Source organism: Chrysochloris asiatica, unplaced genomic scaffold, assembly GCF_000296735.1.
Source record: "Chrysochloris asiatica unplaced genomic scaffold, ChrAsi1.0 scaffold00052, whole genome shotgun sequence".
NCBI classification, from domain to species: domain Eukaryota; kingdom Metazoa; phylum Chordata; class Mammalia; order Afrosoricida; family Chrysochloridae; genus Chrysochloris; species Chrysochloris asiatica.
In genome coordinates, this window is record NW_006408570.1 from 227,294 (window position 1) to 240,019 (window position 12,726).

Here is a 12,726-nt window from a genome sequence, read left to right on the forward strand (position 1 = left end):
AAACTACCAGCTGCTCCGTGGGAGAAAGATGAGGCTTTCTGCTCCCGTAAAGATTTACAGCCTTGGAAACCCTGTACAGGGTCGCTATGAGTCTGAACCTACTCCACTGCACATAACAACAACAACCATTCGTTGGTAGTCAGCCTCTCCTTCCTAGTCTTAGTCTGGAAGCTCATCTGAAACCTGTCCATCGTGGGTGACCCTGTTGGTAGTTAAAATATAGATGGCATAGCTTCCAGAATCACAGCAACATGCAAGCTGTCACAGTACAACAAACGACAAGTGGTGGAAGCTAGAAGTCTGAATTCAGGGTGTTGACAAGGCAAGGCTCTGTCCATTCCAGGGGAAAATCTTTCCTTATCTTTCAGCTTCTGGTAGCTCTGGCATTTCTTTTTATAAAACAACTTTATATTATGAATTGGATGAAGGTTTAGAAAGCTGATCAGTTTTCCATTAAATAATTCATACACATTTTGTTTCATCTCATTGATTGCCGTCCCCAGAATGAAATATCACTTACCCCACTCATTCCTGTTTCCATTCCTTCTTCTTTTTGAACTTTTCCAACCATTACCCTTGGGTAAATGATGACTTTTTTTTATCTCAAATTGTTGATTTCTATTTAATTTTGAAGAAAATACAGGTGTATGAGTTATATATTCTCAGGGGAAGGAAACATAAATTCTTAAACATAAACACATAATAAATATTGCTGCATTCAAATTCAATATATAATAAAACAAAGATAACAGGTAAGTCACTAACTGGGGAGCAGATATTTGTAACTCACAGAAATAACAGGGTTTGAACAGAGAAGAACCACTAGGCATGACATGCAATAGGGAATTTATTGTGAGATTTTGACCTTACACAATGATGAGAGCTGGTTAAGCAGCTTATGTACCGCTATTGTTTCTGCATCTAGTGTTAAGATATAAGTTCAGCAGCACAGGCAATGAGGAAGAAAAGATGGACATCAAGTTGGAGAGAGCAAGGACAACAGGGACCTGTGAGAAGAGTTAGAACTCACAAAGAGAAACTGGAACCCACATGGGTCTTTCATAACTCCCAACCCTCCAATTTCAATGATGTAAGTGACAAGTGACATATAGCAGAATCGGATGCACTTTAATCCAGGGCTGAAAACATACCTAGCCCATCAGCTGGAGAAGCTGAAGGAGAAGATACAGTGGGAGCTGAAAGAGATATGAGCCCAGGTGCTGTCTCACATCAATACAGTGAGTAAGCAGATCCATGACAACATGCTTGAACTGTATCAACACCTAAAACACCACCACAATACTTAATTTTTAAATAAAGACTATCAAATTAGTGCTTATTCTTAACATGATGCAATAATCTCTCATGCAATGAAAACATGCCAGATATGGAAAAAGAAAAAGTACATTCTTAACCCTCCCTTGTTCCCTACCAAGGAGGAGGCAAAGTCATTTTACTCATTCTACATCCTGAAGGACTTTACTTAAGCCCTCTCTGTAATTGGTCTTCAAAAGGCCATTCTACTGTTCTATCAGACCATCTTCTTCAGGGTGATAAGGAACATGGTAAGGCAGTGAATTCAATGAGCTGCATTTCATTGGTTATAAAATAAATGATTTGGTCAGAATCAGTGTTACATAGATTGCCATGACGGTATTTAAGTTCCTGAATGATAATATTAGCAAAAGCACTATGGCCTGGAGAAGAAAATCCTTATCAGAGTTAATGTATATTCCAATGGAAGCAATGGTTGATTGTTGAAGAGTGTTAGAGTGGCAGGGGATCAGTGCTGGTCTCTACTGTTGATAGCTTGGGCGCTCAACCGTGGCTGTAGCGAGACTGGCCTTGGTGGGTGGAAATCCAGATTGCTAATCCCGTGTATAATCCCCATCCCTCCCATCATGGACACATTTTTCTTGCATTTATTATGATAACCATGCCAATTTTGTCTTTGCTGATTAAATACCTCCATTTGGTCCCTGCCAACCTAGTATCGCATCATCCCCATTGGGTTTGGAGAACCCAGTTCAAAAGCATAAGTCCTGGCAGAACCCATGTGCTAGTGATGACTGTCAAGTTTGCTCTTGCAGTCCACCTGCTGCCCTCCGTCGCTGCCCGCAAGCCCACTTCTCCCTCTCCTGTGCCAGGAACTTGCCACCATCACTACCACCATGCCCTACCTGTACTTAGTGCTGACTCTGGAGCAGAAGAAGGAGCTATCCAACATTGCTCATTGTACTGTGACTCTGGGCAAGGGCATTCTGGCTGCAGGTGAGTCTACTGGAAGCATTGCCAAGTGGCTGCAGTCCATTGGAATGGAGAATACCAAGGAGAACCAGCGCTTCTACCACCAGCTGCTGCTGACTGCCGATGACCGTGTGAACCCCTGCATTGGGGGTATTATCCTCCTCCATGAGGCATTCTACCAGAAGGCAGATGGTGGGCGTCCCTTTCCTCAAGTTATCAAATCCAAGGGCGGTGTTGTGGGCATCAAGGTAGACAAGGGCGTGGTACTCCTGGCAGAACAAACGGTGAGACCACCAACCAAGGACTGGATGGGCTGTCTGAGTGCTATGCCTAGTACAAGAAGGATGGCACTGACTTCGCCAAATGGCGCTGTGTGTTAAAGATTGGGGAATATACTCCTTCAGCCCTCGCCATCATGGAAAATGCCAATGTGCTAGCCCGTTATGTCAGCATCTGCCAGCAGAATGGCATCGTGCCCATTGTGGACCCTGAGATCCTCCCCGATGGGGACCATGACTTGAAATCCTGTTAGTACATAACTGAGAAAGTACTAGCTGCTGTCTACAAGGCTCTGAGTGATCACCATGTGTACTTGGAAGGCACCACGCTGAAGCCCAATATGGTAACACCAGGCGATGCCTGCACACAGATGTTTTCTAATGAGGAGAATGCCATGGCAACTGTGCTGCACAGTGCCCCCTGCTGTTACTGGGGTCACCTTCCTATCTAGGGGTCAAAGTGAGGAGGAGGCATCCATCAACCTCAATACCATCAACAACTGCCCCCTGCTGAAGCCATAGGCCCTGACCTTCTCCTATGGCCAAGCCTTGCAGGCCTCTGCCCTGAAGGCCTGGAGGGGAAAGAAGGAGAACCTGAAGGCTGCCCAGGAGGAGTACATCAAGCGAGGTCTGGCCAACAGTAGTTTGCAGGCCAAGGAAAGTACATTCCACGCAGTCAGGTGGGGCTGCAGCCAGTGAGTCCCTCTTCATCTCTAACCATGCCTAAGTGGAGGTGTTCTAAGGCTGCCTGTCCTCAACACTCCAGGCCACGCCCCCTCCCATGCCCACTCTCAGGGGAGGCACTCATCGGGGCCTCCAGGCCACTGTTTCCTATCACTTTTGCTATCCTTGTGACCTTGGTGTGAGGTGGTATCTGTATACGCGAACTCCATCACCTTTTCCAGCCCGCTGCCAATAAACAGCTATTGAAGGTAGGGGGGAAAATAAAAAAGCGTAAGTCCCACAGTCATTTCTAGCCTACTGAAAATAGCTTTTATATAGATCTTTAAGGATATCAGAGATTTTTTCATGAATGTTTCTCCTGGGGAGAGGGCACATATGTAGGTGGCAGGCAAATTAGAACCAGGAGAAACAGCAAAATGAACTGGAACATACGCCAATCTCGTGCCAGCTCCAACTCTGATGATCTGGTGACTTGTAAGAGAATCTGGTGTCCTTCACACCTAGCCCAGGAGTTGGGGAAACAGAAGAGATGGTCTGGTGGAAAAGGAAGCAGCTGTGTGCCCAGCTCCTCTCCTCACTAAGAGATTCTCCCACCCCCTTTGCCTGAACTCACGTGCAGGCAAATTAGGTACTGAGGAGGAGGGGAAAAGTGGTAATATTAATGATAATGATTGCTAATATGTATTGATCACTTAAGTTTTGCACTTGGGTTATCTTATTTCAGTAGGGAACCCGTTTCTTTCTCTGGACTAAGGCAAAAAGCATTGCTCTAGACAACCTGGTGATCTGCTTCCCAAAACTCAGCCACTGAAAATGCTATGGAACACAGTTCTACTGTAACACACAGGTGGTCAACATGAGTCAGTGTTGATCCAGAGAAACTAGTGGTGGAGGTGGTGGTGGATGTTGTGGAGAAAGTAAATGTTGGGGAAGATTGCAGGGAAAACCCCTTTGCTGCACTTTCTCCCAACACCCTAATGGATCTTTTTCTTTTTCCTTCTCCTCTTTTAGCTTCTCTTTTGCAGGATCTCTCTCTCTCTCTCTCTCATATTTCTAAATGGAGGCTCCAGAATAAACAAGCAATGGTGAGCATGTAGGTCTTTGGATCTGAGGTGGGGGATCCATGGGCATCATGCCTCAAGACAAGCCCAGCCAGTAGGGTAAGGGTGTCTTGGGCTGATTCTGCTCCAGCCCACACCTGCTCCTCCCCTCCTTTCTCCCTCCCTGAGTGTCCTGCACCTGATGTGCCAAGAGCAAACAAGACTGTTTGTTTGTTCCTCCCTCCATGGAATGCACAGTGACACAGAGGAGGAGCCATGCATGCTAAGAGACATGACACTTTGCTATTACCTAGTGTTTCCTAACTTTTCTTATGTATGCTGCTTTAAAGACTTTCTCTGAAGTCCCATGCTCTTCAATTAGACTGAAGTTAACAAATACTTATTTGAGGCCTATTCTATGTGCTGGGTTTTATGAGGGGCCCAAAGAGGAAGGAAGAATAGTTTCTGCCTCCTGGGAACTCAACAATCTCATGAGGGGGAGAGAGAGAGGACAGATTTGTCCACAATTAAGTAAGGCAAACACCAAGCTAAAGGGACAAACTCTATGGGAGTGTGAAGAGCAGAGAGATTTATTCTGACTTCAGGATTTTCTGAATTATGGATCTTCAGAGAGCAAGGAAGCTCTTTGGAGGAGGCCTGGCTCTGCAAATACCTCCAAAGAGAGGAAAGCCGGCTGAATGTGTGGAAGGGGTGAGTGCATGCTGACAGAAAATCTGAGAGAGGCGAGGAAGACAAGCCTGGACTCCCTTGGGGCTTCCACCTTGAGGATGGCAAAGTCAGAGCGAAGAAGGAATAATCTTGGAGGGAGAATAAGGGCTAGAGTGCACAGCCTCATGAAGTGAGACGACAGTCATACCTTCCACAGTGCCTGACACATAGTGGTAGCGTTGTCAAGTGCCCTCCAGTCAATTCCGACTCATAGTGACCCTGTATAGGGTTTTTAAGGAATGACTGGTGGGTTTGCACCACTGACCCTGTAGTTAGCTATCCAGTGCTTATGCTACAGTGCCACACCAGGACTCCTAGCACATAGTAGATACACACACAAAGAAACACGTTTTAATTCAGGAAATATGTGTGGGAGGCACATAGTGGTACACATATATTTGCTGAAATAAAATTTTATTATTTTTTTATTCCTCCTGTTTCTGAAGAAAGGGACAAGAAAGAGGGATGGTACTTTGACAGTTGCACAGTGGTTAAAACCCCTACTATACCACAGGTACCACAGTGAGGTGCTCATGTCTCAATGGTAGAATTCTAACCTTTCCTCTGGGAGACCCTGGTTCGATTCCAAGCCAATGCATTTTATGCACAGCTACCATCTGTCTGTCAAGGAGCTCTGGTAGCATAGTGGTTACGAATTGGGCTGCAAACCTTAAGGTCAGCAGTTTGAAACTACCAGCTGTTCCGCGGAAGAAAGATGAGGCTTTCTGCTCCCATAAAGATTTACAGTCTCGGAAATCCTGTACAGGGTCGCTATGAGTCGGAACCAACTCCACGGCACATAACCAACCAACCAACCAACCATCTGTCAGTAAACGCTTGTGTGTGGCTAAGATTGATACTTTGCATGGGCTTTCCCTGAGTCTGGGCCAACTCCACAGAAGCCAATAACAACCAGGCAAGGTACGTACTTACATTATCATCTTTGAACTCCAAAATTGTGCTATTATTCCAATTTTACAGATGAGAAAAATGGATCTAGGAGAATTAAGTGTTCTACAGCTAGTGAACACTTTATTGACTATGCAATAGCTTTATTGACTATGCAAAGGCTTTTTTTTTTACTTTAAAATATGTTAATTTTTCATTACATATTTTACTTTGAGCACAAGAGAGAAAATAATTACAGTGATTTCAAAATGCAATCCCTGGACTTAATAAATATCCTTTATAATCACACCAATGAATCTCTACAAATGAATACAGAAAACTAAGCCAACTAATGAGTAAACGGAATAAAACAACCATGTAACCATGATCTCAGGAGTGGGGATCATGTGTGATCAGTTAAGTCACTTGGCCACCATCAGAGTTTCAAAACACAATTCACATCAGTTTTCATCACATCCACACCCATCCCAAGAGTACATACACTGCTGATGCTAACAACTTAAAACAGTGATCTCTGGTATTTTACAAGAATATTCCATTTGATACAATGACATACAAGTAGAGAATTTCGGGACCTTGATCAGAAGTCTCCAATGTTGGCTGTGCTACTCTGGCGTACACAAAGGTGCAAGTGAGGCTAAGCATGATGAGTGTTTCTTTTTCTCATTGAAGACGTGATGCGAGGAGGAGGTGAGATAGACATTCTAACTAGTCACATTTACAAAGCCGTAGCCAATGTTACCAAACAAAGCTGTTATCAGTGAGCCCAGCGTGGGGTTCTCCACAGGCACACGCAGCTACAGGTATACACGGGATGACCTACTGATTCACTCTTTCAAAGTATTCTTTGGAATCAGTCTGGTTTAGTTAGATTGTCAGGGAATTGGGTGTCCAGTTTGCTGGGCAAACTTCTCCATGGGTCTCCACGAACTGGAATGCCTTCACCAAGTGGAGGGTCTCCTCCACGCTCTGGCCCACTGGGAAATCATTGACACTCCGGTGCTTGATGACTGTGTTGGGGTCAATGATGAAGAGACCTCTGAGTGCAAGACCAGGGTTTACTAACAGCACGCCATAGTCTCACGAAATTGTTTCGTTAAATCTGACAAGAGTGGGATGGTCATGTGGCCCAAACCACCGTCCTTCTGTGGTATATTTATCCAGGCAAGATGGCTAAAGTGGGAATCCACTGAAACAGCAATGACTTCACAGTTCACATTATGAAATTTGTTGACTTTGTCACTGAAAGCCTCAATTTCTGTAGGACACACAAAGGTGAAGTCCAAAGGGTAGAAGAAGAGCACCAAGTACTTTCCCCTTAAAGTCATCGAGGCTCATTTCTTTGAACACTCCATTGACCATGGCGTGCCCTTAAAATAGGGCACATGTTGGGTGACAGCAGGAACAAGGCGTGAGGGATTGGTGCTAAAGGAGTATTTTGCTTGAGGAGGTCCAGACCACAACCCGCTGGTCAAACATTTTCTTCCAGAGGCAGAAGGCTAAGGGCTGCAGAGGTGGAAATGCCCCAGTGAATGGCACTCACATGTCTGACCACTGAGGCCAGGAGTAACCTTCCAGCAGCAGCTGACATCTTCAGTGCACGCTGCAGGCCTGTGGCCGGCCCACACAAAGGCTTTGGATTGTGTGGATCATGACAAGCTATGTACAACACTGCGAAGTATGAGTATTCTGGAACACTTAATTTTTACTCATGAGGAATCTGTACCTGGACCAAGAAGCAGTTGTTCAAACAGAACATGGGAACACTGAATGTTTTAAAATTAAGAAAGGTGTGCGACAAGGTTGTATTCTTTCACCATACTTATTCAACCTGTATGCTGAGCAAATAATATGAGAAGCTGAGTTCTATGAAGGAAAATGTGACATCAGTATTGGAAGAAGACTCATTAACAACCTGCAATATGCAGATGATACAACCTTGCTTGCTGAAAGTGAAGAGGACTTAAAACATTTACTGATAAAGATCAAAGAGCACAACCTTCGATATGGATTACATCTCAATGTAAAGTAAACAAAAATCCTCACCGCTGGACCAATAAACAACACTCTTAGCAATGAAGAAAAGATTGAAGTTGTCAAGGACTTCATTCTTCTTGAATCAACTATCAACACTCACGGAGGCAGCAAACAAGAAATCAAATGACGTATTGCCTTAGGCAAATCTGCTACACAAGAACTTTTTAAAGTATTGAACAGCAAAGTTGTCAGCTAGAGGACTAAGGTACACCTGACCCAAGTCATAGTATTTTGAATAACCTCATATGCATGCAAAAGCTGGACAGTAAATAAAGGAAGACAGTAGAAGAATTGATGCATTTGAGTTATGGTGTTGGAGGAGAATATTGAAAGTGCCACAGGCTGCCAAAAGAACAAACAGATCCGTGTTGGAAGAAGTGCAGTCAGTGTGCTCCTTGGAGGCCAGGATGGCCAATCTTCATCTCTCATATTTTGGACATATTGTCAGGAGGGACCAGTCGCTGGAGAAGGATATCATGTTTGGTAAGGTGGAGGTTCCAAGAAAAGAGGAAGACCCTCAACAAGATGGATTGGCCAGGTGGCAGCATCAATGAGCTCAAGTGTGGCAACAATTGTGAGATTGGCCCAGGATCAGGTAGTTCTGTTGTGCATAGGGTCTCTATGAGTTGGTACCGTCTCGATGCCACCTAACAGCAACAACAACAACAACAGCAAGTGAACTGTCAGAATCCAAATCCAAGTTTGTCTGATTTAAAATCCCACACCGAGTGTCAATTACAATGGTTGAATTGAATTGATTTCCCCTCTGTGCCCACAGTCCTTAGAGGAGGAAGGGATATTTTTCCTTCTTTTAGGGTGAGTGTGGTATGGAATTGTGGTAGAAGAGTGTGGTGTGAAAAACAGTTTATGCTTTTAAGAAATAACTAGGTTTAACTGCTCATAAATGGTGTTATCAGCCTGCAACAAGCTGAACTTCTAACACAAGTTGAAAGGTAAGCAAACCGTGCATTGAAACAAACATCGGCTATCTTAGGATCTCTCAGCATCTTTAATGTTCAAACTTGGGGCATTATCATAGTGGAAAGCTGCAAAAGGATTTGGGTTATGATTTGTATGGCTTTGCCAAGTACCTTGTAAACACATGAGTTGGAGGTAAGAAAGGATGAGAGAACAACCTAGAAAGAGGTTTCTATGATCAGACGAGAGAAAACAAGAAATGATGGTGATGATGTATGTGTGCAGGAGTGGAGACACGGGTACTGGTGTTGAACAGGGGAAAGGGACAGATGTAGCGCAGGCCCTGCTTGCTAACCTCAGACCTGTCTACATTCCCTTGTAACCTTTCTAAGGTTCTTCTGCGAATGAGTTTCTGGGATTATCACCAAGTCTTGCCACCTGCTAAGGCCGGGGAGGTTGAGTGCAAGCTTAGGGTAGGTTGGGAGAGATTGATGAGGTGAAGGGGCCCAAAGTCCTGGGAAAGCTCATTATCCAGGCCAGGTGCAGGGATTGAACCTTGAAGCCAGCTGGGGGTCTAGGAATGAGGCGGGGGTGCTGGTTGACTGTTTGCTCAGCATTGAATGAAGGTTCCTGTTAGGAAGTGCTCTTATTTGTGTCCACACTGATTTGTTTGCTGTTCACACTTGCATGGAAAGCTTTCCCTTTAAGTTTTGGCTTCAGATATAGGGTGTGGGCGTGGGATGGTAGTATATGGGCTAAAGGCAGAGCCCTCAGAGCCTAGAAGGTAATCTGGGAAAATCAATATTTATAAGTTCCTAAAGAGGAGGGGGAGGGTTTGGCCCTGTTGAGGCTGTGTAAGACAGTGAGGGGTCCAGCCCCAGCTCCCTTCTTTCTTAACAAGAGCTTGTTCAGTGAGGAGTCTTATTAGGAAGTGTTACTTCTTCAATTACCAGGGTTACTTCCTAGTGAGAAACAGAATATCCTAATGCCAGGGTCTGGCCTCAGAGTTGCTGATACAGTTGGCCTAGGGGGTTCTGGGTACCTGGAGTTACGAGAGCTTCCAGATCTTGTGCAGCCAAGGCTGAGAACCATAGCTTTATAGTTGACCATGGTGTCTCAAACCCCCACGTGTACACGAGTCACCGGATGATAGTTTTACTTTGCAGATACTGACTCTGGAGGTCAGGGCTGGATCCAGGAGCCCTGGTTGTGCAGTGGTTAAAGAATTTGGCAGCTAAATGAAAGGTTGGTGGTTCAAGCCTACCAGCCATTCTGGAGGAGAAAGATGTGACAGTCTGCTTCCGTAAAGATTGTTGTTGTTGTTGTTAAGTGCCGTGGAGCCGGTTCCAATCCATAGCGACCCTATATAGGGTTTCCAAGGAGCAGCTGGTGAGCTTACACCACCAACTTTGCAGTTCAAACTGACTTTGCAGTCCAGCGCATTAACCGACAGCGCCACACCAGGTTACAGCCTTGGGGACCCTCTGGGACAGTTCTACTCTGTCCTGTACAGTTACTATGAGTAGCAATTACTTGGCAATAGTGGGTTTGGTTTGGGTGAGGTTGGGCCCTTCGATTCTGCATTTCTAACAGACTTGGAGGTGATGCTAGTTTTGCTTGTCCAGAGCCCATACTCAGAGCTCACTACCTGCTTTGGACTCCTCATGCCAGTGTCCTCATTGCTCAAAGGAAGGGTACAGAGCCATATCCTACTCATACCCAGGCTTTCACTTAGCCCTACTGTTCACCTAGCCCAACCTTTCCCACCACCTTACTTAGTAAAATGATTGCCAGGCTCCACAGCTTCTTTGGCCAAGACTAGTCTTCTGGTCCTACTCTGGGATCAACTGGGAAAAATAAGTCCTAGACAGATTAATTCAACTAACTCTAATTGGGTGGTGAACTAGCAGGAATACCCTTCTTTTGTTGTCATGGGAACTCAGCCCTGTTGAGAAGATAGGACACAAACAATGTGTGGTAGCGTGTGTTTCCAAAATGACTGCGATAATTGGTTTCTTCTTGTATGCTCTGCTGCAAAATGACTTTGCCCTTTCTCCATCCCCTCCACTTAGATGTGGGTTAGTTCTGTGATTTGTTTTAATTAATAGAATGTCATGAGAATGGGTCTGTAGAACTTCTGAGGCTGGGCCTTATGAACTTTCCCTTTGGCACTGGGACACTCACTCTTGGAATCCATCTTTCATGTGAAGAAATCCACACTAGCCATTCATAGGGGGAGAGGTTTCAGTCTCCCAGACAACCTTTCCAAGACCATAGATTTATGGATGAAACTATCCTGGATGTTCCAGCCCCAGCCACCATTTAGTACAACCAGGATCACTACATAATTTGTGAATCCAAGTGCAAAATGAAAATGTGAAATTCATTGCATTAAAAATTATTAAGAATTTCAAGATAGTGACAGTAGAGCATTAAACTAAAGTAGCACCCTTCTGAACTCTGTACAAAGACCCAGTTTACAGCCTTGATTGTAGTCTCACAAAGCATTCCTAGCTGGTACCACAGAAAGCAAAAGTACAGTCCAGCTGAGCCCTCCTCAAATTTCTGACCCACAGGATTGTGAGCAAATAAAATACTTGTTGTTTTTAAATAGTTTTAAGTTTTGGGATGGTTACACAGCAGCAGATAACTAAAATGTATTGTATAGTCTGATGCTTTCATAGAAAGGGGCATCTCACAAGCTAAAACCATTGTCAAGCTTAGTAAAAAGATAATGCTGGTTCACTAAATCTCTGCGTAGATGATGACAGTTCACAGACTGTGCAGTGATAAACTTACTTCTGAAACTTACACTGAAAGTGCCAGGCAGAGGAGTGCAGGTGGAAACCCTGGAGACAAGATTCCACTTGCTCTGCATTCCCCCCCCCCCCCCCCATGAACAGTGTGAAGGAGTGGGAGAAAAAGTCTTTGGAGTCACACAGACCTAGGATTATATCAAACCTGTCCATATTCATATTATGAAAGTTTGAGGAGCCTCACGCCTCCTCATGTGTCCCTATCCTGCTCCTCTGGAAGCCTTTCCAAATCCCAGAAAACGACAGCTTTCTCCTAGCTGCTCAGGTCCCCAAACTCAGCTATCCTTGAATTCACTTTTTCTCTGATACTCATCTCCAATCCATCAACATAATCCTCTTGATTCTACTTTCAAAAGTTGAACAGAATCCTACCACCTCCACTGCTAACAATGTGGGCCAAGTCTCCATTATTTCTTACTGGGGTTACTGACTATATGCTAGCCTGCTTCCACCCTTACTGCTCTAGTCTTCAACCCAGCAGCTAGAGCTGTTCTCATAAAGGGGTCAGATCTTCCTCTGCTTAAAGATATTCCTATGACTCATTAAATGACTCCAGGCCGGGACTGAAAAGGCTCTCCCTTCCTCTTCTCTTCCTAACCTCATTCAATATTATCCTTTCTCACTCTGCTCCAGCCACATTGGCCTCTTGGCTTTAGCTTGACCAAGCATACTCCTGCCTCAGGGTCTTTGCACTTATCATTTCCTTTGCCAGGAAAGCATGACTCATTCCCTCATCTCTCCAGGTCCTTGTCTAAATGCTACCTTCTTAATAAGATCTTCCCTGGCCTGACTTTTTCTATCGTGTCCCACATCCCTATTTCCTTGAATGGCTTCATTTTCCTCTGTAGTACTTATAGTTGTCCTGGTGTGGCATTGCAGGTTAATGCGCTGGACCGCCAAGTCGGCAGTTCAACCTTCCCAGCCGCACCAAGGAAACCCTATACAGGGTCACTGAATCGGAAATGACTTGATGGTGCTTAACAACAAAAAACATATACTTTACTTATTTATTTTTAGTATGTCTACTGGCAAGAATGTAAAATTCTCCTACCTTATGATCCAGCAATT

At 44.6% G+C, this 12,726-nt stretch overlaps 2 pseudogenes; one reads left to right on the plus strand and one right to left on the minus strand.

Moving 5' to 3' along the window:
* Positions 1-2,153: 2,153 nt before the first annotated feature.
* Positions 2,154-3,252, plus strand: LOC102834817 (annotated as a pseudogene).
* A 3,454-nt stretch (positions 3,253-6,706) lies between these two features.
* LOC102835193 lies at positions 6,707-7,478 on the minus strand (annotated as a pseudogene).
* Between the last annotated feature and the right edge of the window lie 5,248 nt (positions 7,479-12,726).